Source organism: Cinclus cinclus, chromosome 1 (assembly GCF_963662255.1).
Source record: "Cinclus cinclus chromosome 1, bCinCin1.1, whole genome shotgun sequence".
Classification (NCBI taxonomy): domain Eukaryota; kingdom Metazoa; phylum Chordata; class Aves; order Passeriformes; family Cinclidae; genus Cinclus; species Cinclus cinclus.
The window spans coordinates 113,153,377-113,177,770 of record NC_085046.1 but is presented as its reverse complement, the minus strand read 5'-3'; the positions used below and the strand labels follow the sequence as shown (position 1 = coordinate 113,177,770).

The 24,394-nt window shown below is 36.6% G+C and overlaps 1 pseudogene; it reads right to left on the bottom strand.

Moving 5' to 3' along the window:
- The window catches only part of LOC134057050 (lipoxygenase homology domain-containing protein 1-like), a 139,309-nt pseudogene that overhangs the window by 55,048 nt on the left and 59,867 nt on the right, over nt 1–24,394 (bottom strand).

Below are 24,394 nucleotides of genomic sequence, written 5' to 3'. Positions count from 1 at the left end.
ATATCTTTGCCTGAGAGCTCCCTTAACTTCAAAATCATAATAATCTGTAGGAAGGAAGGATCATTTCCTTAGCAAACACCTTGTCTTTCAAGCCAGGACAATATATTAGCTAAACTTAATAAGGCTCTGGTTTTGAGTATTTATCATTTTAACATGGTGTGTCTGGTCACTGTTTTATATCTTCATGGAAGCAAATTTATCTCAATCTATGCCATGTCATTGTCTTTGACTTTGTAATTAAATATTATATACTACAACTCATGTTTTCTTATCCGGTTGATATTATAAATAATGAATTTCAGAATGCCTCTATATTTAGTAGCAAGTAATTTTTGAAACATCAGATACACATGCTAGCAATAAAGTTCTCATTTCTCATACCTTCATGGACTGAAATAACCAAATCAGATCAATTCCTAGTGTGTTGAAAGTGAATTTAGTCCAGAATCTAACTTCCAAAGAAACTGATAAATACTAGATATCTAATAATTCTGAAAATCTGGAGCAATTTTATTTTCACTAAAATTTACAATTAATTCAGTGGGAATTAAGCATGTAAATGGGAATTAAGTGAATGGTATCTGTGAAGATGTCAAGCACTGTGCTTTTGGGATAAGGATTCTTCCTTGAGATCATCTTTATAATAGGTAAAATTTTCTACATAGAACAAACTTGAATGATCAATAGACTTCATGGAGTCTTTCAGTTTTTCCATACCCTAAATCTTCATAGTTTATTCACTTTCTTTTCTGTATATGCTCATCATCTTCTTCTTTGAGTAGTCATCTTCATGATCTCTGGGAAAGCTTTTTTAAGCATTGCTTAAAATGGGTATCCCTTGGCTTTTCTTTTTAACTGGGCCTGAAGAAATGAGGTTTGGAAACATAGTATTTATGAATGGATTAATCTCATCTTTTGAGAAACCAGCTGCAAAATTAAATCTCTACAGCTAAGATTTTTATTTCATGTGACTTCATGAGTTATTCTGTTGAACACAGAAGCAATTGTGTTGGGAAGTTGGGTTGAAAATGCAAGTTTGAATATAACAGCTGAGGACTACTTTGTGTGTTTGAAAAAAATAATAAAATCCATGCATTGTTTCCCATAGTTGCATAGTTCCAGAATTTCAATGTCTGCAAGAATAATACTGATCAAAAGAATCATTTAGGAAAAGAAGAGCAATGACTAAGAACAGAGCATTTGTCATTTGAGGGTAAATTGGAGTAAAGAGAACTGCAACAGAGTGAATACCCAAAGAGTTGTTACTCGAAATCTTTTCTATAAGAAGAAGATTAGGGTCTTATATCCCAGGATATAGAAAAGCCCTTTAGAATTTCAGAGGAAGGATTTAGCAAGCCTGAGCAAGCCTGTTCAAAAACTGACACAGAATCTGGATTATACAGAAAAGATCCTTGTGAATTTGCAGATGAGTAGTACTTCCACAGGAGTGAGTATTCACAGAAGTCGAGTGCTATTGTTCAGGTTTTTCTCCTACAAGTTTTATTCTTGGCAACAATGCAACATATTCTTATAAAATAAAGAGTTTTTTAAAAGGTTGGGTCAGTTAGGGTTTTTGAAAGAAAGAAATCTGTCCCTCTTCCAGTCTGTACTGACACCTAATCCATTGTAGCAGGCACTCTTGCTGCTCAGATTTCTCTAAGACATACCACACAGGACCATTATCTATTATCATCAAAATGACTAATCTATGCAACTTCCTACATTACTGCTTCAAACAAGATGGGCTCTACTATCCTGTCATTATTTTCATATTTAACTTGTGAACTCTGAGCTACCAGTGTGATCAGTTCTTGACATGACACTGGGCATGCATATTCTATTCCACAATAGAGACAGAAAATATAGAGGACATAATGACTAAGTTCTGGGTTTCTTTTCATACAAAACCCCTGTATCTTCTAGAATCTTTAAAAATAGTAAGACAAGCTGATGAAATAAACACAGCTATGCGTAAAGAATAAATGAAGCATATATCAAATACATTTCTCCAGCTTTCTGCACCAGAGAAGAAACTACTCTAGGTTGGCTGGCAACAGTGAAATACTCTCTCCCACCCTCCACAAAATAAGATTTCTAGGTACTTCACAATGATTTTATTATTTCCTTAAAGGAAAAAAAAAATTCCAAGCTGAAATTCTAAACACTAGGGTCTAATAAAATATCAGCTAGACATGTTCTGATTTGAAAGAGATATTTCCTTTTGATCTGAAGTCTGTTTTAGTTACTTTGTTCTTATGCCAATAACTACTCAAGGAATTACTCTTCTCAGAAAACCATTTAATCTTAAAAAGGAACAATATGTTTACCAAAAAGCAAGAAGTGCATGGAGAAATTTGAAACATGAAAAAAAAGAGTCTTCTGGAACACTGACAGTGTTCAGGAAAGTTAACAAGAAAAGTTCATAGACTACTCTAGATGGAGTGGCTACAAATGCAAGTTATCATACAGAAATGTTATCAATTCGAACAATCAGGCACATTTTAATACAGCAGTGATGCCTCCCTGGCCTTAAAAGTCTGGAGTATTAAAACAGAACTCTTAGAGATCATTTAGTCCAACTCAGAATTACTTTATCACCTTAACTGTTTTACTGAGGCACAACAATGATGATGTTTAAAACCAGTATGTTAGCTATGGAGACAATCGCTATATGGAACATAAAACATGAATATTTTTGATATTCTATACGTGAAAGGTACTCGGAAAATACAAGTTTTAACAAAAAGACACTCACAGATTCAGTTACATTTTTCCTCATTATTTTACCTTCCCTCTAGCAAAAGTGATGAGGCTGTTTTTTGAGTTAAGCCACTGCTTCCCTGAGTCACTTTTTTCTCCTTGTGTACAAAGATAAACTTCTCCAATGGCATCTGCCTTCTTCAAGTCTCCTGTGTGCAAATGGATTTCATATTCCACCACTTCAGAAAAAATAGACAAAGAAACCTAAAAAGTCAGCAGGAGAAAACACTCATCCTATTGCCTGACACCCTGCATTACATACCAATTCTTGCAGATGGTTTCTACCCTAATCCCATATTGTACCACCAAACAAGGTCTCTTCAGTCCTGGTGACATATATAATGAAAACGTATTCCTGCTGCATAACAGGATGACAGTCTAGAGAATATAGATTTTCTCTGCTCTGACACCACTCCCAGAAAATAAGTGCAACTGGGTGCTGTTTGGGGCACAGGATCTCTCATGTACTGTCCCCTTCCATACAAGGCAGGAAATTTCTTTTTAAGTAAAAAGCCATACCTACATCCTTTTCAGAAAGTCTAATTCTTCACTTTCTAAGATTATTTACTGATCTTTCTTTGGTTTTCCCTCCCTCTATTTTTTGTTTGTCAATAGTTAAACCATAATACTATCACAGTGTTCTTAAGTTAAAATGTTAATATGAAACAAAAATAATGAATTAAAAATTCTTTCAACATCAGCTTTCACACATAAATAGAAAAGCCTCCTGACATTTTGTATCATTCTCCAAAGAACCTTTTATTAATGATATAATAGCCCACAAATCCAGGTCAGACAAGTAAATTTTGAGTTTAAGGGAAAGCATTCCTGAGTTTCTCAGCTGTGGTCACAGTACAGAGATTAGAAGAGACACCTACGTCCCCTATATGAAGCTTCTGCTTCCTTTCCTCTTTTCATCACAATATGTAGGGAAGTGTTACAGGTGAGACCAGACTGAATTAATACCTAATAAACTTCATGGAAATCTCCTATGTTCACTTTTTAAATTACCTATTTCAGCCGCTGAGTTTATCATGGAAACAAGGAAACACTTAAACTGAAGCAGGTCACAATATCAATAGTCACTGTTATTGGAATTATTTTAACAACAAGGACTCCAGGACAAAATAAGAAGGGATTTGGGGGATCGATTTTATTTTCCTTCCAGTGTTGTGTGCTCTTATTCAGATCATAATAATAAGTATAATTTGTAGAGTGTGTACATTTGGGCTCATTTGTGTAATGAGCTGATAGTCAATTTAGGAATCTAACTTTGGTAGCTATATTAGGACTCAGATCCTTATGTAGTCAGCAGGGAAGGCAGGTGCTATAGAAAACACCTCCAATGGGTTTCCCACACATTCTAGAGATAAACACTAGCACTCAGGAGTCTAAACTTAGATGGTCTAAGTATTTCTCTGCTTCCAACCACAGGCAAGATTTCTTCAACCTAAGAATAAAAGCTATGCCCTTGTAGCAACATGTTTGTAAAACATGAATGTGTAATATTTTTAATAAGGACTTTTTTCTCCACTGTAAACTGCAAAGTCACATTTGGGATGAAGCTAATGAGCAATGTGCACGTACCTAGAATGTATTGGAAAACATTTTTATTATCTCTTGAATTTTTTTATCACTAACATGAAGACTTTTTTTTTTTTTTAAGAACTGAGCAGCCTTTAAATCTAGCATTTTACAAGTATGAGCTATCTTTGGCCATCAAGTATTATCAGCCCTTACTCCCACAACCTTCTTCATTGTAGCAGTCAAACATAGACAATATCTAGACTCTGAGACATTTACGTGCTGGAGAAAGACTCCCAGCCTCACTCTGCTTCTTGTCCCTCCCTGGAAGTTGGCTGGCTCCACATCTGCATTGCCAGGCAAGTCATGTGTGCAAAGGAGGGGAGTGGTGCTTTAGACAGACATGAAACCGAGGAGAAATTAATCACTTTCAGTTTCACAGCTGACAGTACAAGGTAGAGAGCACGGAAATGCACATTATTCCAGTCTTACACATATATTTCAGTCTAATGTACATCATAGGATACATGAATATCTGAGTATACATCCTGGAAACGTCTGCTATTCTCAGATTCTACATATTCTTCTTCAATCAATTTTTTTTTTCCAATATAGAAATGGTCTAATTTAAACAAATTCTACATTCTTTAAAAAGGTTTTAATTATGAGAAAATTCTAGTAGGTTTAAGAATGATTCAATGAATCCAGAAGCTAAAGCTGTCATTTAGTTTCATGCGTAGGTGATAGGAAAACAGGGACGGGAAGAAAAGTGTTCTGAGGATATTTATTTTAAGCTTTTCTTACAGCTCTTTTCACAAGTTGGTGCTATTCATGTTGAGTGTTATACTCAAAATGTCTGAATTCAAGTATTTTGATATCCTATATAGCTATTTATTTCTATTTCTGAAATAAAAAGGTCCCATAAGAGGATTAACAGTTTTAAAGAGTGGGTTTGGATAAACTGTAAAATTAATATTTTAAAGCATTCATTAAATAATAAGGGCTGTATAAGTCTGCCAATAAAAGTGTGCTCATTTCAATAAACTTCTGAAATATATTTATTTCTCTTTACCTTTTACTTCATGAGGATGATGTCTGAGAAAATCCGATTGCTCAAGAATAGCTTGATTTCACTGCAGCACTGTTTGCTCCATGGAGTCCCCCGGGATGATTTTTTTTTTTTTAATAATTTTAGCTAAGGGCTCAGAAAGTTCTTATAATTGCTGGTATCACTCATGTTTGATGATAAGATGTAAATCAAGAGTTTTCCCAGCCTGGAGCCCTAACATATTTCATTCCTCTCTTCAAGGGAGTTAAATATGCACTGCCAGGTAAAAGACAACATAGCTGCATAACAGTGAGCACAGCTACACACGCTTGATCTTTCTGGAGTTCCAGGTAGTTGAAAATACATGAGGTGACAGTTTAGTTAGCATTTAGCCAATGGCATTTTACTTCCAGTGGAGTTAGGATATGAAGTTTCTCTGTTGTTCATTCAGAGTGTTGTCTGGTCTGTGGAATTCAACCATGTGAGCAGATTAGCTGAAGTCAAAACGCTACTACTGTGAATAAGTTCAGAAATATTTTGGGCCATATGTCTGACCACTTCTGTGGGGGTAGATTAGAAATCACAGTGCTCACATCGTTACTGCTTTTGTCCACGAATATCTGAATCATTAATATACAGAATCATCAGCTTGCTTAGAAATGTATATAGCTTCTGCTGAGTCAGTATTTTCAGCTGAATCTTCTGAATCTATTGATGCATAATTTAAAGCTCAATGTACTCGTAGCAAATATTTCCTATTAATTTTCCACTATTTAAGTGAAATAAAAGTATGCAAAGTAGCCCCTAGGAAAGGAGTCATAAAAGAAAAGGGATGCTGGGAGATGGGGTAAAAGATTTTAGGCTGAGTTTGGGACCATTCTGATTGTGCTCTGTATGGACAGCATACTCCAACAATAGGAGATGTACTAAGACAAGGTATTCTGTTCAAGCTTGTCATTCTTTTTCTCTTCCCAATCCTATTTATAAAAACTCTCTTTCAAGTGTAAGCCAACATATCACAAAACTGAAAGTGAACACTTAATGCTCATTCAAAAAGGAAAAAAAAAACCCATAAATTAAAGACAGGAGAGTAAGTATACATATTTTTACTTTTATTATTTTGTATTAATTTCTTGTGTGTGTGTCTATGAATAAAACCAGAATATAGCAAAGAAGAAATTTTAGACTGAAGCAGTATTGGGGTGACAAAAAATAAAAGTGATATTAGGACTTCTGCTTCTAAATCAATGGACCTCACAAAATGGTTTGTGAGAAACTTTCTGGGTTGGTAGGTACTCCCATCTATGCATAAATTTTTGAGGGAGAGCATATACACATCTTTTCCCAGAAATTTTCCAAGTAGAAATTCTTCTAAGAAAAACCCTAAATTTCTAATATACCTCAAAAATTAATTACTTTACATATCAGAATAATGCTTTCAGGCAATATTTCCATTTGGCTCTTAGCATAATAGAGGCTTTCAGAAGAGTATTCTAGAATTTTAATTTTTTTAAATTTTTGTACTTTTTATATGTAGGAAAAAATGTAACAAGTTTGAATTCAGAAAATAATTGTTCATATTTACAGTTCTTCTCATTTTTTTCTTAAATAAATTAGGGCCTTTTAATAGAATTACTATATTCATGATTGAATACGTACATCCAGCATATTTTACGTCCAACACATCCGACATCCAATGTTTTTTTGAATTTGATGGATCAAAAACCTAAAATGTAAGACTTTTCAGCACATGAATACAAGGCAGCATTTTTTTTTAATTATGCAAACCCACACAAAACCAGAAATTTTAAAGGTCTTTGCTGGTTTTTTTTTCAAGTTTTAAGTTTAAGCTGGATGAAATATTTAGGAAACTCTCCTAAGAGAATGTTCTGCAAAAGTCCATGTGGTCTATTTTTTTTCTTTTTCTGGGCTGCTTCTATCTTTTTCTATTAGTTTCCATTTAAGCAGAACACTCTTTGTACTATAGCCTCTAGCAATAAACCTCTTAACTAGGACTAAAAGCCTCAATATATGGTCTTTACTCTCTCCATCAATGCCGTTTGTTCTAATGAGCTGAATAAATGGGAAGCTCATCCTTAAGTACTGGTGCTCAAGTTATCAGTATACAATTGGTTGATCCAGGGGGAATGGTGGAGGGTGGTAGGCAGAAATCAATTATCTCTCTGGCATCATACCATTCACATGTGTTAATAATAGCAGAGAAACATGCAGCTTCATGTATATTTTTGTAGAATATGAGTTGCTGCGCTATAAATTTTTCACTGACATCAATAGAACACTTGTGTAATTGAAATTCTTGGATATCTCTTTGCTGGGTAACTGTATGGTATTTTAAAAAATCTGTCTTTGTTGTGTAGGGGGTCTGCGTTTTTTTCCTTCTCTACTATGTTTCTAGATCACATATATTTCTTTGTGAATAGGAAGAGACAAATAATAGGAAGAGACAGTATCACACAGTAGATGATATTTTGTACTCATCTTCAGCTGACATAACATTAAGTTGAAGAGATAATAAATAATCAAGAGCTAAAACTGGAACATCATCTAATGTGAAAGAAGCCAAATACTAGGTTTGGTATCAGCAGTTAGAGCATCTCTCATAATCCTCATAGCAATGATTTTTCTTTTGTGGCAAATGCATGTGCAAAACCATCATATTTCTTAATATCAAATTCTTATGGAAATCTTCACACAGTATTTTCAGCCCCAAAGAGATATACTGGTATTCCAGAGACAGATCCTGACCCCAGTAACAGGAAAGGACATGGCTCACCAGGCAAAGGCTCCTGATCTGCATAGAGGGCTAGCAGTTCCACACATTTGTCTTCCTTAGGGTTGAACCAGCAGTCGAAAGCTAAATACGTCTCTTCCTTTGTGCCTGTGTGCTTCATATGCAGTAAATCTAAGTGCCATGGCTGCTGTAGCTCACTGTGTGGGCCAGTTACCTGAACTTTGTATATTGAGCCAATATCTGCCAGTTCATCCTGTGTGAGGAGAAAGAGAAGATTAATGGATCTCATTTCAATTGTGCCAGAACAAATGTAGTTGGCAGCTGTATGCAACAGCTGAACAAACTTCAGCAGTTAAAAAATTGGGGCAAGTCTATAACTAGGTACTATTTTTCCCCTTTCTAATCAATACAAAATTGATTTAAAAACATGAATGAGGAGATGGAATGCTTGAGGTCTGATATTAAGGAACAAGCAATGGCAGTCACTGCTGAAACTTGTACACAGAACAAGGCACAATGTTCATATAAATTACAGAGATTCAGCAGATTATTTTCAGGCATAGAAACTTTAGTCAACTTTTAAAACTTTGGACAATATTGGAAATACTTCTTACAACAATAAAAATGATGCAGTTAATTATAAAATTGAAAGAAACCTAATCCAGGTTTGAGGAAACATCCAAGAAGTCCTTCATCCTCTCTCTAGATCACAGAAGTTGTACATTAAAATCTTGCATTCATACTTGAGAAAAAAAACCAATCTAGTTCTTCTGGGGATAATGCACCATCTCTAGGACATACCATTCTTGAGTAAGTGAAAGCAGAGGAGGCCTTAGATATTATAATTTGTGGTTTAAAAACAATAATATTTTTACTGTAAGGAAAAAAAGGGAGAAAATGAAAGTTGTATTTTCCTATTTGATAGTTCTTGGATTCTTTCTCCTGCTGTTTCATTTTAGATATGCTCAGATAGTAGAATGTGACCTGACTTCAGCCTTTCCTCTGACAGGGCACTTCCAGTTTCATACTATTTATTTTTTATTTCCCAGAAGTTACTGGAAATAATTCAGGAAAACACTCTGAGTACTCCTCATTTTGGATCATGTTTGTGGTTAGTTTTGTCTACTTAGTTCCTCTTTCATTAAAGAAAAGAGGAGCATCAAAAAACAACAAATTATTTCTTTAGCTCAGTCATAAAATTCAATTTAAGAGGAAAAAGGAAGAAACAATAAATAAAAGGGGGAAAAAAGAAACCATGCTAGAAAAAGCAGTTCAGAGAAACTGATGGTAGGGATGAATAAATTACACAAGAGAGAAAAGAAAAAAATTAACCTTCTGCACATTCTGTGCATCTGTGCGTTTAATATCATTTATGATTCTTCTTTCTCTATCATCAGCCCCAAAAGCTCTACAGTATCCCATGGCATACTGTATGCTTACAAATTGCTGATTTTTGTGAGATCAACAAAGCCTGTAAATCAGTACCTGCCGTGTGGTGTACACTGTGATATGCACCAAGGGACCAATTCACTCACTTAAACATTCTCACTATGAGACACTGGGAGAATTTGCTCATTCAAAAACCATTGTTCATGTGTTGCTACCTACAAACAAAAATGATGATCTGTGCCATACTACACAGAGGACTTAAAAATCAATTTGGTAGTTTAGTTTAAAGAAACAATTTATCTCAGAATTAAGTGGATTATTGGCTACATGATTCGAAGGCTTTTCTTGCAACAGAGAAAGGTTGAAGTACTTTAATCTGAATTGGTTTTCCTGTTACTTGAAGTGGCAACTTTTTGTGACTCAGGTTGCTGTAGAAGATAAAAGAAAGGCATATTGGATCATCTTCACCACTCAAGTCAGATCCAGTGATATCCATTATCCAGAAACCTGATGACCTCATGTTGATTTCAGACAGTTTAGGACTAAGAGTCAACTTTCTAACTTTAAAAATTATCAAAAAGAAGGGAAAGACGACAGCTTGAGAGAATGGCATAATCTAGCAGGACCATAGCCTTTACAGTACACATGTTGTATTTATAGCAATTGCTCACTAAGAATAACATATCAATATCTTCTCTCTTTTTTTTTTTTTTGCAAAGAATTTAGCAGTTTAATGTTCTTTCCGTGTTTAAAATTTAGTTTTAAAGGCATTTTTTGATGCCAATGTATTTTCCTTGTCATGTTTGGAAGTAATTGCTAAGCGAATATTCAGTCACCTTTAAGAGGTCTAAGTAATTGTTCTTTAAAAAGCAATCAGTGTTACTAAAGCATATTTATCATTTAAGAGCATGTAGCCATATGTAGTATGTAGGCACCTAATGCAAAAATGAACAATTCTAATGAACTTTGCTTGTCACTAGATGTTACCTAGCAATATAATAGGTGCTGTAATAGTATTAGACTGACAGGTAACCTATAATAAACACACAAAGTTATTTGCCAGATCCTTAGAAGATCAATATTACTATCTTCCTCTCTTTTTCTCCATTAATTGCTGCTATTCTTCATTTTAATTCTGTTTTAACCATTCTGGGTGAAGTGAAAATGATTTCAAGAAGAGGAACAACCCAGAAAAATGTATTTTTTTCTACAACTCAGAAAAACCACACAACTGAATCAAGGACACACTTTGTGTCCTATTCCTTCTGGACAAGCTTCAGTAGTTCATTTCCATTGCATTGAATGGTTTTCACAGGATTGAAGGGAGAAATCTTTTACTACTTCTAAATGACTACAGGTGCTGCTGTAAGTGTTCTTTTCCCAAGGACGTCCAGGTTTAGATTTGCACAAATCATGGTGTAGTAGTAGGTGCGAAATGAGCAGAAATGAGCATACCAGAGCTGCTGCTTTGTGCTGTGGAATACCCTCACAGGTAAAGACTAGGCTCATTCCACTGAAGTAATTTTTCTTTGTATTTCAAATAAGATTCCAGGCCGAAAAATAGTGCGTAAAATTTATATATCCCCATGAGGTGCACATCCTAAGCTCATCTATTTATCTCTCATTGAAATATGCTGTGTTTAATTTGGAAGGCAGGTGTTCCATACACAACACATTGACTAGACAGTATTACATTAACTTTGCCCTTACCAGATGTGGCTCTGCTCTAACACTAAGATCAAACTGAAAATTCACATTTTCAATAAAAGAAAGATACTACAGGGTTCTAAAAGATGTGTAGTAAAATATATGTGTATAAAAATAGTCAGGTCAGTTTTGAACAGCTTACTAACTGTTACCATCTCACCAACAGTCTCACATAAGTCCAGATGAGTATCAAGCCAGTTCCACAGTGGAAAGACCCATTCTTTGTCCAAATCTTGTGATTCCTTAACTGTTACCATCTTGAGGTACATCCCCACCCCACAGCCTTCTCCACCACGTCCTATGACCACTTTTTGCAAATTACTCAGAGAAACAGCTTCCACCAAAATGAATCAACCTGCAAAACGGGGAAAAACTTAATAAAGCAGAACTTTGACTTGAACTTCAGGGAAAATATAGGCCTGGATTCATCTGAGAATTCAAAATTTTTAAAGTTTGTTTCTTTGTAAAATTTAGCATTCCCCTGCTGAATCTAAGAAAGCACACTCTGATTAGAGCTAACATTTAATCCTACATTCATCATTAATGACGCATTATAATTTCATTTGATCTTTGGTCAATATGTATTGCTGCCTCCATCATTTCATATTACATTAAAATCTATATGCCTCAACTTTCTGACAGTCAGTTATGACAAAATTTTTGTTCTAATCAAATTTCTGTCTTTCAGATATCTAGTTTCTAAAGTTTATCATACAAGTCTAGATATATATAAATAGCTCTAAAAGTTCTACAAGTTAGAAATCTAAAAATTGTTTTCACTCTCCAGCAGTCAAAAGCCTGACCTTTTGCTTTCCTTACAGGATGAAAACAATTGTGGAAACAGCAAACTGAGAAGAGTAAGGGAGGAAGTTAAAATAAAAGTGAAGAGTAAAGGATGAGAGATGGGGTGGGAAGCAGAACAGAGGAGGCAGAGAAAGACATGAGAGAAGTAAACACAAGCAGCAGTAGATGAGAAGAGGGACCAGATAAACAGGATATAGAAATGTCCCCATATTATATGCCCCACTACACTATTGCTTGTTTTGTAAGAAAGCCAGATGTTATGTATAAGGCCCAGCCAGGGACCAGATGGACCTCATGGTAAGTGGTAAAGGTTAGAAAGTTATGAACAACTGGAGTTTGAACAGCAACGTCTGGGAATATAATTAATGCCAGAATTAAAATTCAGTAGTAGGAACTTATTAAACTAGATGTCAAAACAATTAAAAACCCAACATATTAGCAAACTGATCTCTAAAAGAATACAGCAGTTGCCAAAGTCCTATGTGTTGTCCCTATTTCTTTTACAATAAAATACTGGAGAAGTGGATTTTTTGCTACTAATATTGAAAGTACTTTCATATGACAAAAAAATCTTTTTTTTTCCTAATAATACTCAGAACCCAACAGCAGATTATGAGCAGGAATCATTAACTTCATTAATTAAGATACTTTAGGAAATAAATCCATATATAAACATAAATTAAAATAATTACAGTATCAGTATGCTGTCTTCTGTATATAAGTATAGTTCTAAAAAACACACAGAAATAAAATTTAGAAATTCTCTCCATTCATTACTGATTCCACTTTTACCTTAATAAGTGCTGTGGTAATTATCTAATAAAAATATTTTGCAGAAATCTAAGCCTCTCCTTGCCTTGACAATGCGCACTTGGGCATGAGTTTTTTCAAATGTCCTTGTTCAGTGAGTGAAAGTCTAACTCAGATAGAAGAATTTTATTTATAGTGGTCATCTAGAAGCACTGGGATTATTTGCATTCTTGTTCTAAGTTTTTGTTTCTTGTTGAAACTTAACTGATATTGAGTTGGTGTTTCAAAGCGGGACTGTGGTTTCAGAAACACCATAGATTGCAAAAGTATTGTGGAAATTTCTTTAACTTATTTTTCACTGATTTTTCAATTTTTTACTGCCTGTTCTGTCCTAAATTTGGAACAGAAGAAGTCAGAAGCATGATCACACAGGTTCTCCCCACTAATCTGCTTTGTATGGCCCATGTGGCTGTGTTCTTACACAGGAAATAAATAACACTGGCATTGGTCTATTGCGAATATCTGGAAGATAAATTCTGTGAACGTTTCCAAATTCTTGCCTATCTAGTAGCCTGATGTATTCTGAGCAGGCATTAAGTGACAATGCAGTGCCAACCCCTGCACATGTAAGACTTCATTATAGTGCCATTACCTTATTTCTTTCAGATTTTCTTCCTTTTGTTAAACGCGAATGAAGCTTCCTCACACCTGTGTCTCCTCATTTGCCATAGAGTGAGATAAACATTTGCAAAAGTCTCTGCTCCCCAGAGGGTGCCAACATGTACAGAAACAGCATACTTATGGGCTGTACAAAAAGAAAAGTTTAATTAAAACTGATTAAGTACAAGGTGTATTTTAAATAAAACAACAACACAGAATATAGTAAGTCTTACTAATTTAGTAAGACTATAATTTATTTTTTACTCTGCAGCCATAAAAAAATCTGCTACACAGTGAATAAAATAATCAGCTTACTCTTTATGAATCTGATCTCTTCATGCTAAGCTCAATGAAGACCTTCCATTCACTTTCTTACAAATTTGAAGAAAATTTGACTTGTACCATTCAGATTTAGGAATCTAGGCAAATTCTCCCCAATTCTGTTTTATTGTGCAAGGTCTGGAAAGTAAAAACCCATTTTAGTTAGTTCAGGAACTGAACTAAACCAAAAACTAATTAAAAACTGAATTATATTTGAAATAGATAATAATTAACACAGGTCAAAGAATAAGAGTAAGTTTATGTGAATTTAATAAGAAACAGATGCAACATAGCATCTGGATGCATAACATGAATTATAAGCATACAAATTTACAAAATGCACTTATTAATGAAGAAAACTATTAATTCTTCGCCTCTATATTGATCCTGTATGAATGAATTCCTAGTCAGATAAGATTTTCTTCTGAGGAAGATAATTTCATTGCATATATATTCAAGCTCATACAAAAAGAATAACCAAAATTTTTAATAGTTTTTAGTATACAGGCCTGCAGAGTTAACATTTAACTAATGTAACACTATACTTTCTTTTAAGGTCATGAATAGGTTTGAGTATTTAGGATCAGAACTTCTGGAACTTCAGTTTAGCAAAGCAGTCATGTCTCTACTATTATCTCGTGTGCAACTGCTAACTTTTCTGAACAAATGCAGGACTTCTGAAAGTCTTCACATTCCAAGGGCACTTCTGAGAACTCTCAACATGGCAAAAAAGTAGTCCTTAGGAAAAAAAAAACCCAAAAACTTTCTGTACAATAAAGATTACTTCTGAAACTTACATTAGCAAGTAAAACAATTGCAAGCTAAGTAATTAAATAGTAACTCTAGAACAAATCATTTCCACGGCTTTGAATGTGTTCATTTCTCTTAAAAGTCCAATTGTATAGTTCAATTTCCTCATTAAAATAATGCAGAAGATTTAGCAACTTTAAAATCCAATATGCAACTTAATTGGAAAATTAAAATTTAAGTGGTCAGCACTCTTGCAGTGCATATATGAAGACAGGTGCCACAGAGCCACTGAAGGTATCAAATACAGACAAAGAACTATATTATATCTGTGGTGTTGATTTATTTTCAAGCAGTTAATTTACAGTATTTATATCTTCTTGGTGCTTTTACCTGGTAAAGTTTTCTGGTCCTCAGTGACTGCAAGGAATTCTTTTACCAGCTCCTTATCTTCTCTCTTAAGAGCACAACTCTTGTGAGTGAAAAGACTTCAGATGCCAGCCCTTAAAGCTTGGCACATCATCACAGCTGACTCAAATGTTGTATATATCCCCCAGATCTCCAGTCTCAACCTACACCAAACAAGCATGAAGAAGATGGTACTGACATGGCTGGTTCACTTAGAGATATTACCCAATCCCAGTGTAGAATTTCTAAACTTAACAGTAAATAATGGAAAAGTTGAGTTTGAGGCTGGGATAAGTGTGCTGATAGAATCAAACCTTTTTATTTCATGGGTGAAATTATCTCCTTTATTAGTATTGTAAGCATGATACTCTGTAAGCATCCGTACTGTAAGTATGACAACTTTAGAGTGAGTCAAAGTTAAAATTAGTAAGATCTGTGCATTTAGTCTCTTTGGACAAAAGGTAACACAGAAAGTTGTGACCCTACTGGATAAAGAGAGTATTAACTTACAACTAAAGATTCGAATATCAGCAGCCCAGTGAGTTATTAATTTAAAGACGATTAGTACGAGCCTGAAATCACAGAATTGTTTAGGTTGGAAAAGACCTTTAAGATCATCAGGTCCAACTATTAATACAGCACTGCCAAGTCCACCAGTAAACCACGTCCCTGAGTGCCACATCCACATGTCTGTTGATACCTCCAGGGTGGGATGCTCAGCCACTGCCCTGGTCAGCCTGTCCCAGTGCTTGACAACTGGTGAAGAAGTTTTATTATATTCTCATATGCTAAATGGTTTTGTCTAGAACATAAAACTACTTTATAACCAATACTTCCTTAAAGTAAAGGGATATTTCTGAATAAATCATTAATGTTATAGAAATAACTTTGTAGTACAATACAGCCTTGTTCCCATACTACATGTGCAAATTCCATAACTGGTTGCTAATTGTGGACAATGATCTGCATGACATTAACCACTGCATGATAAGTCTTCTGAACAGCAGGAGGTAACATGACAGCCTTTCACTGGGCAACTACAAGAAAGACAGTATGGGAAGTGATTTTTGGGTGAAACAACAAAGAACTAGCAATTCTTACAGGCAACAACTCTTTTTATTAATGTAATAGTTTGAGGTTTGCCAATTATAATATATTTACCTTTAGTTGTGAATCAGGAGTAAAAGTAAAGCAGGCCTAAAACTTAAAAAGGGAATAAAGAAAAAAAAAACTTTATTAACAACACAAAGAATAATAATAAATTCAGAACAGATTTTCAGACCAGTTCTTCTTTCCCCCCTTGTTACAGCTTAACATACAGGGACACTTCAGTCAATTCCTTACTTAAATATTCTTTTACAGTTCACTTTATGGAGAGGAGTTTCTCTTTGTTTAGCTATAAGGATCTTTTTCAAGAGAGGAAATCACCAGTTCTCTCTTGACTCCACTTTTTCATGATTAACAGCCACCCGGGATCTGCTATCATGAAACTCCTCCCACTTCACAGTCTTTTCAGAACTGAGCTGGGGGCCATTTTAAAAAGTTATGGGGTATTACTTTTAAGGATGAGCTACTCAAAGGCAAAAGTTCTCTTTAGCTCACTTCTCTCCCTGTTCATACATTATTCCCAGGAACAGAGATCCCCCTCTTTTCCTCAGGGCAAAGGATTCTTCAAACACTTTACAACTTGCTCTACCGCTCCGTCTCTCTTTTTTTTCATGGTTTAAAGAAATTTTTCGTGTAGTACAGTCTACTCCTATAACTTATGAAAAGGATATTTCTGCCAACCTTCGTGGCGTCTCCTCATTCTCCTTCCATTTAGAAACTTAGCTTTTGCTTCATTGACTTTGGTGTATCCTGTCTGTTCTTCCTCTCACCCAAGGAAGGATGGAGAGTCTGTAAGTCTTATCTGAGCACTGGAAAAAAAGTTAAAATCTCACACAGAAGTTGCAGGGGCTGTGCCAGGCCATGCCGGAGCTGTGTCAGGATCTCAGGGTGCCCAGGCCACGCCGGAGGGGCAGGACGAGAACCGCAGAGTCCACGCAGAGGAGAAATGGGTGCCAAGGCCGTGTGTCCATGGCTTTCCCCCGGCGCTGCCCGCCCCCAGCTCCAGCCGCAGCCCGGGGGTTCTCCCTCTGCCCTGCCCAGCACACAAAGCCCTGGGGGCTCTCCCGAACCGGGCCCGGCTGCCTCCCCCCAGCCCGTGAGGGCGGCCGGGCAGGGCCCCCCGAGCCACGGCCACACCGGGAAAAGGGGAGAATCCCAGCAATGGACCTTTCCTGCCCTTGGCCACTGGGACCCCTGGTTAAAGACGGGGCCCAGCCGCCTCCGGAGCTTGGCCCTCTGCCTGGGCCGGGCTGCATTGGAAGGGACCCGGGCTAGGCCAGTGCCCACGGTGAGAGAATGGAAATGCAAGAGAGCTTTCCTAGTGTTTACTTGCTTCAAATGTGATTCACGGAGCGAACCGACTTTTCCAATTGGTTTCTCAGGCTGTCAACAACTAAACCAGACTCCAATTGGTCCCATCAATCCACAGAGGAAGTTCTCATGGAGAAAAACTCCCTAGTGTGCCCTCCCCCCAGAGTAAAACCAGCACAATTAAGTATCAAAAATATTTAATACAAAAAATGCTTCCAGTGTCTTTGTTCTTCTTTTATTGCTGCTTTCCCCACCCACCAGTCACAACATAAGATTTGGTGACTTTGCAGGGAATAAATCCTTTGTGCACCCTATAGCATCATAATAAGAAACTGAAATTAGCTTTACACAATCATGCCCTGGCTCTGGCAGCAGATTGGCTCCTAAGACAGAGTGCAGACCTCCCAACAGAATAATTTATTCTGCTTCTCATCTGAGCTCTGAATGTGACAGCCCTTCACTGCTGACCTCACTTGCTTAAAGCTAGTTCATGTGCATTTGCACAGTGAACACATGCATGTAGGAATATATCGGCTACCTTATTCTAATTAGAGAGGTACTAGGAAAATGTGCTTTTGTCATTTTTGGGAGAGTTATACACCATTTTTAATAACTGTTATACACATAAGAAATGGTAAAATATCAGAGTATGAAGAGGAATAGCAAATTGAAAACAAAGCTACCTGCCCAAAACGTTTTACAGGAATTTTTATGAAGGGTTTATGATGCAGAACTTATGAAAAGAGGCCTTTGGTAGTAAGGAATTGCACTTGATGAATTAAAAGATCCCTTCCAGTCTGAATTTCTTTAGGTAAATATTATAAATGGTTGCCATGCCACTCCTACACAATTTCATAACTCAGGGCATTGTTTAAGGAGCAGGAAGAACTCCTTTCCAATTGCCTATATAACAGCCCTGGACTGCTGGGAACCTCTCAGTTCCTGAACTGTAATTCCACTCATAAAGTACTCATAAAGGCTGCACAGCAGAACTTTTACACCAAAGAAGAGGGCACCAGACTTGTCCTCTCTCTGAGCCTAGCCTGCCCTGCCTACCTCTGTGCCATCGTGCTTGCAGAGATCAAAGCTGTCCCTGACTTGGTCTCCACTCCTGTACTGTGAAAAGGGAAATGCGTGGGCAGAATTTTGCATCAAGATTTTTCATTCATGCTGTGTATGTTGCAAAGGATATCATTATCTATGTAACATTAGCTGTGGTGGACTAAGTGGATTAATTCCTCGCAAAACATGCATTCCACCTAACTAAACGGGAATTATTTGGGTTCATTGAGAGGAGAGTGCCCAGGTTCTTCACACATCTAAACTACAGTTCTTTCACAGGCAACGAAGTTGTTGCTTTTTCCCTCCCAGAACGAGACTACTGACTTTTAAAATTATTACCTGCAGATCTTTTTTCTCATGCGTGGACCTCATGACTGTATCACACGGATATTCTAAATGCTGTGAACAACTTATTCCATAAAGCTGTCTGTTTGGGTGTTGCAAAAGTACAGAACTTGGTTGTTTTTATGTGACAGGGCAAGCTGTAATTCACATTTTACTTTGTCTTCTGCTACCCAAATTTGCAATTCGCTAGGATTCTAAGTTGTCATAAATACATGTGCTGTAATCCTTGTAGGAAAAGCACAGAGGAGATTTATAGGAAAATAATTCCAGAATACAGGACAGACTGTTTAGAAACCACAATTGTCCGTTTTGTTTCTAGAAGCACAATTTCAATTAATTCCCTGGCTGCCTTTGAATCAGCAAGTACTAATAATCATACTGTTTATGATCCGTTGAATTAAACACCAGCTACTTTTAATTGAGTGTATTAGATAGTTCCCCTTTTTTCATGCATTTGTTCCTTCAGTTACAACTGTGGTCAGTATTAGCCTTTTTGTTCAGTTCCATCATTGTACTCAGTGCTGCCATTACATCATTCTTTTAATCCTTTTCTGACCAATTCAGTACAAGCACTTTTCCTTTGGAATATGATATTTTATCTTTGATTCCAAAATTGTCTGTTCCCTCCACCGCTGGCTGTTAATTGATGCAATGTTTTTGGGGGTTGTTTCTTTCCCTTTTCCCTCTGTGGAATTTTCCCCATTGTCATGCTAAGATACCTGTTGACTGGGCCCTGGTGACAAGGGGGAGGGGAGGGAAGAGGGAAACCCTTCGAGATTCAAACATCCAGAAGAGGAAGCGGAAGGCTGGGCCTCGGCCCATTTCCCCTGCGGAGTTCGGACGAGAAGGACGATCGCTGCCTGTGTCCCATCCCTGCCATCCCAGCGTCGGGAGCCATCCTCACTGCTGTGGGACCCTGCCCTGCTCCCTTCTCGCTGTAACCTGCCACCATCCAGCACTCTGCTGAGCACTGGAACCCACACCGTGAGCAGAGGGCTCTCTCCATCTCTCTCTCCCCCTGGGACAGCGCTGCCATCACCCCCAGCCCTCCTGCGGCTCTGCGGGACCCGCCTGCCCCCAGCACCGGGAACTGCAGCTCAGGGAAAAGGCGCCTGCAGCCAGAAAGGGACTGGGACTGAGTTACTGTTCTGTTTGTGGGTAATTTCATAGCTGTTGTTCTTGTTTGTCTTGTTAGATATACTAGTAAAGAACTGTTATTCCTACCCCCATAGGGGGTAGGAATACTGAGAGCTCCCTTAACTTCAAAATCATAATAATCTGTAGGAAGGAAGAATCACATTTTTCAGTTCAAAGGGAAGCTTCTGCTTTCCTCAGCAAACACCTGTCTTTCAAACCAGGACAAATGTGAACTTTGAAGGAGAGACAGACACATCACAAAGTATATATCCAGTGAATGTCCTGGTTTTAAATGTGGAATATTTGCAAGAGGATACTTCACCTCATTCATTATTATAATTTCCTGATTAATTTTTTCAGATTTATTTCTTCTGAATAGTTTTCTCTAATATTCAGAACTTGAAACCTTAGCTGGGTTGGCATGATTTGTCACATACTAAACAAACACTATGTTTTCTATTTCATGACTGAAGGAGTGTGGCTCTTAAAATTAGGGGGAACCACTGGGCTTCTGAAGATCTCAGAGAGAGGTGATAAGGTTGATTAGAGAATTTAATAACATTTTAAATCTTTTCCTCTTTAACTCAGAGCTTCTCAAAGACATCACGCCTAGGGTAACTAAAGTCTTGTAAATTTTACTGTTTGGGTTCATATTTAAATATAATTCCTTTTCATTCTTATCCCTGTTAAAACCAAAAAAAAACCACCCAAACAAATCACACACACGCACCCCCCATAAATTATTCTAGTTAATAGGGTTTTGTCAAAGCATCCTAAAATTCAATTGGACAGCCATCTGTCATATACTCCAGAAATCCTTCTGCTTGTAGTTTGGAGCATTGTCTCATACTGTGGAAAACACATGGATTATTGTATTATGTGATTGAAACTTTCTGTCACCTTCTTGATCCTTAACACAAAATACATTCAGAATTTATTGTGTATTTACCAACAGTCGTACTTGAAGGACTGCTCATTTTGTACTACCTGTGCTAGTGTTTTGGACAATAGTTTTGGGTATCCTAATCTCACACTCTCTCCTATGTATTTTATAATTCTCTGGAGAGCAGAATGTGCACAATACACTAGGTCTTTCCAAAGGCATACTCTGACAGAATTACTGTACCAACAACCAAGAAACAAAAATGACTGTGTGAAAGATCTATACTTTTCAAATCTACTCATTCCATGTGAGTCCAATATTTGATTCCAATCATCACCAGACTACCAAGAAAAAAAATCCACCTCTTCACTGGTTTCTTGCCATGCTGCCTTCAGCTATACAACTCCTGTCAGATTTCATAACGTTGACACATTCACCTATTTTTGAATTTATTTTTTAAAACTGAGGTGTTCTAATAAAATTCATTCTTATTTAAGCAGCTCAACTACCATACTACACATTTCTGAGACTACTGAAACCCAACTGCACCTAAGAGCATGCTGCTATTTTCTCTCTTTTAATTTATTCTTTGTGCTAGCTATGTGCAATTAAACGACACCTGTTCTTTCATAGAAGTTGATTGGGCATATTTTGGATGGAATAATCATTCTGAATATGATACACATCTGTGCATATACTTGTGTGAGAACACCTGGAAAATCAGGAATTTACATGCCTTTCTGTCCTCAGTGTGCAATAAATGGATCTCTGAGATCAAGATTAAGCTTACTGTTTCAAAACTGTGTGAGCTGCTTATAGCACATAATCTGTTGTTCTTTTTACTGCACTGTATTATTAAGGATGTTTGTCTAGGACCAGGATCTTGGGGGGAGGTTAAAAGTTCATTTATTACTGTGTGTTGGAAAGCTGAATTCACAGCTTGTCCTCCTTGTGGTATCACATTTATGCCTCCAGCCTACTTCTACAGTGAGAAAATATCAGCAAAGTTTCTGCATTCTTCGTCATTGTCTTAGGAAGAAAAAAAGAAAGGGAAAGCATAAAGAAACTGGGTTTACTGGCTCAAGCACCTAAAGAGGTATGAGGGTGTTTTTGGAGATACCTGTGAATCCCCAAATGCCCCTTTATACCAGAGCTGCTATTCTGTAAACTGCACTGTAAGCAATGCAGCAAAGAGATAAAACGTTATGCACAGTAAATAATGCTCAAATAGTACTAACTTCTTGCAAAGCAATAAAACTAAGGACACAAATAGCTGTGGGGGAAATACAGGCACTAACCCAAAGTCTATCCAAAGTATGAACAAGCATTCAGAAAGTTGCTGGGGTGGAAGGGTACAATGGATAATGTACTGTGTACCAGGGATAGTAGACTATGAGGGACAACCATGACTGACGCACAGAAATACTAAATTCTCCTAGTGTGATTCCCAATAATTGAAATTAGGCAGCCTTAACAGGGAATATGTGGCATTTGGGAAATTACCAACATGTTGGATACAGCAAAGGTCTGCTTTATGCAATGATGCTTGCCAAAATTCAGTCAGCTGGTGCTGTTCCTCTATAGATAGATTCTGCCTCTACTGACCTCTTCAGTTTATGTTCATGGCATAGGATTGGAAGCTTGTTTTGTTGCTCAGTGTGTTTCCTGTGTGTTTTCTGATAAGCAGATGCTTCCTTGTCTTTAAGAAATGCCATTTTTCTTTTCATTTACTCCCCATAAAGTTCCTGAATTGCTTTAGCTTGTTATTTAAACTGAAAATTCAGCCTGGATCAGGTCATTACAATGAAGCTTTGACATAATTTTCTAAATGTAGTTTTGCCATTGTTTTCAGAATGTTTATTGTAGCCATTGAAAAGTCTTTCTGAACTGTATAAAACTGCCTCAAATTGCAAGCTATTTTTCCCATCTTGCTGGCTAGAAGCTGTACTTCATGCCAATCACCAGATTTTGCAATGACTTAGCCTAGAAAGCCAGGACAGAACTTGAAGATTTAAAAGATGCTTCAGATGAATCCTCTCAAATCATCAGCACGTGTGTCAGGTATATGGGCGGTCAGGACTGTGTTAGGGTTGATTTTAATACTGGCCATATATGAGCTATTGCTTCAGAGTTCACCACTCTTTGATATGCATGAATGCATTCTCCAGTGATTTGTGATTATCCAGAAAAATCCTCTGCCTGCTGGCCTGAAAGACAGAAGGATCCTGTGGAGAGTGGATACTACTTTACAAAGATGGAAATGAAGGAAAGAAAAGCCCACTTATGTCCCCTGGGAATGCTGCCCAATCCTTCATCTTCTGCATTCACAAATAATTGTATATTGCCTTTTGTATGAACTTCAGCTCAGGAATCTTTAGGGAGTTATAGCAAATGCAAGATGAGTTGGTGAATGCAATAAATTACACAAAAGGGTCCATGGAGCTGGCTGTAGTAGAACAGAACTAGCAGTAGGAGATGACCCAAGACCTATAGTTATGTCATTCCATCTTTGTAAATAATTACATCTTTTTTTTACCAGACATATCAGCTGTGTATATCTATATCTATAGCTATATCTATATCTATCTATATCATCTATATCTATATCAATATCTATCTACATCTACATCTACATCTACATCTACATCTACATCTATATCTATATCTATCTATATCTATATAATCTATATCTATATCTACATCTATATCTAATCTATCTATCTATATATAATGCTAGCTATGTGTATATACACACACACATTTACATACATATATCCCTTTATGTAAATGTGTATCTATATATCCTAGAGGGCAATGCCATTAAAAGTTCTTTGCAGTACTGTACATTTCTGACTTACAATGAATTCATCAGTTGCTCTGGGTAGAAAGCACACATATCCTGGGGTTTGTGGAGAAAGCAGAACCTCATTACTTTTGCCCTCTGAGCCATAAATCACAAGGGTCCTTTTACTCTCCTGTGGCTCTGGGGAATCTCCATCTGTTTTACCCTGCACTCTCCACCATTGTGCTAAAACAGGAAAAACATTTTCAGCATCAATCTACCAATTAAACATTTTTAGGATCAATGGTAGAGAGCAATGGATGCCTTTGATACTACCACAACAAAGAATTATAGATTACCATGAGTTTACATCCCATTTATTATCAATAAATAATTGATAATTAATATAAAAGTCTCTAGAATATAAGTATAGCTCAGACTTGATAAACACAAGACAATTGTTGGGTATGAAAACAGAAATTAATACCTAGGAATCAGAAAAAAGACACTTTCCCTAGGTTTTGTTTTTTTGTTTTTTTTTTTGTTTTGTTTTGTTTTGGTTTTGTTTTTTTTTTTTTATTCTTTGCAACAAAATACTTACTTTAATTGCGGTAATTATTTCAATAAATTTCAGTTCTTAGAATGTTCTTATGTAATATGAATATTAACGTTTTGTAAGACTTGTATGTGATACATTTGTAAGACCTGCTGGCTAATATATAGGTAGCTAAACAATGAGACTTCGACTTTTTTTCATAGATTTTTCTAACTTAATTTGTCATGCCCAGTGTGCTCATTTGTCAGATCAGATCACTCCTTAGGGTTGAATACAAAATTCAGGAAATTTTTAAGAGATGTTTGCATTGACCTCACCTCATGGCTTGAGCCTTTCAGAGG